Raw genomic sequence first — 1,252 nt, forward strand, 5'->3', positions numbered from 1 at the left:
CTTTCATCATTCCCTTACGGTACTATCTCTATCGCTCCAATTAAAATTTCTATCTCCTATACTTTTATTATTTAACTAAATGTTTTACTTTATATGTCTGTGATACTTAAGTTTGGGGTTAGTTGGGCTAGCTTTTGTTCAAAGTGGTCATAAGTAATGAAATCTTCTGGGTGTAGGCCAGACGCTTTAGTTAAGCTACACTTTGATTAATCCAAGCACACCTTCCGGTATGCTTACCTTGTTACGACTTGTCTCCTCTTGTGTCTTAGTTAAGTTAATATGGTTATGGTTGTGTCTTATTACTTGAGGAGGGTGACGGGCGGTGTGTGCGTGCTTCATGGCCCTATTCAATTAAGCTCTCTATTCTTAATTTACTACTAAATCCTCCTTCAGTTTTTAATTTCATAAAAACGTTCGTGGAATGTTCTTGGGTAGAAAATGTAGCCCATTTCTTCCCACCCCATAAGTTACACCTTGACCTAACTTTTTTATGTAAAATGATTGTGCTTACTATTCTACCTTTTGAGGGTTTGCTGAAGATGGCGGTATATAGACTGAATTAGCAAAGGGTGGTGAGGTTTATCGGGGTTTATCGATTATAGAACAGGCTCCTCTAGAGGGATATAAAGCACCGCCAAGTCCTTTGAGTTTTAAGCTATTGCTAGTAGTCCTCTGGCGAATTATTTTGTTGTAAAATTATCTATGTTTAGGGCTAAGCATAGTGGGGTATCTAATCCCAGTTTGGGTCTTAGCTATCGTGTAGTCAGATTATTATAAAGTCACTTTCGTGGTCTATTTTATGGTAACTGTAGCTTTTTACGGCTTAGTTAAGTTTTAACTTTAGTGCAAAGGTATCTTAAACACGCTTTACGCCGTGGGCCTATTAGTTTGGGTTAATCGTATGACCGCGGTGGCTGGCACGAAATTTACCAACCCTTTTTAGTATGGCTTAGTCAAACTTTCGTTTATGGCTTAATTTTTATCACTGCTGTATCCCGTGGGGGTGTGGCTTAGCAAGGTGTTATGAGCTACTTAAGAGTGTGCTTGATACCTGCTCCTTTAGATCACTGCTGATTTTAAGGGCATTCTCACTGGGGCGTGGAGACTTGCATGTGTAAGTCTACTAAGAACTAATAGGAAGGCTAGGACCAAACCTTTGTGTTTATGGAGTCGTGCGACTCATCTTGGCATTTTCAGTGCCTTGCTTTATTAATTAAGCTACATTAACTTATACTGAAATTGTAGTGTGTAT

The 1,252-nt window shown here is 38.9% G+C and overlaps 1 pseudogene; it reads right to left on the reverse strand.

The window, feature by feature from the left end:
- Window positions 1-204: 204 nt before the first annotated feature.
- Window positions 205-1,159, reverse strand: LOC144309958 (18S ribosomal RNA; annotated as a pseudogene).
- Window positions 1,160-1,252: the final 93 nt, after the last annotated feature.

The sequence above is a fragment of the Canis aureus genome, unplaced genomic scaffold (assembly GCF_053574225.1).
Source record: "Canis aureus isolate CA01 unplaced genomic scaffold, VMU_Caureus_v.1.0 ptg000287l_RagTag, whole genome shotgun sequence".
In the NCBI taxonomy this organism is placed as follows: Eukaryota; Metazoa; Chordata; class Mammalia; order Carnivora; family Canidae; genus Canis; species Canis aureus.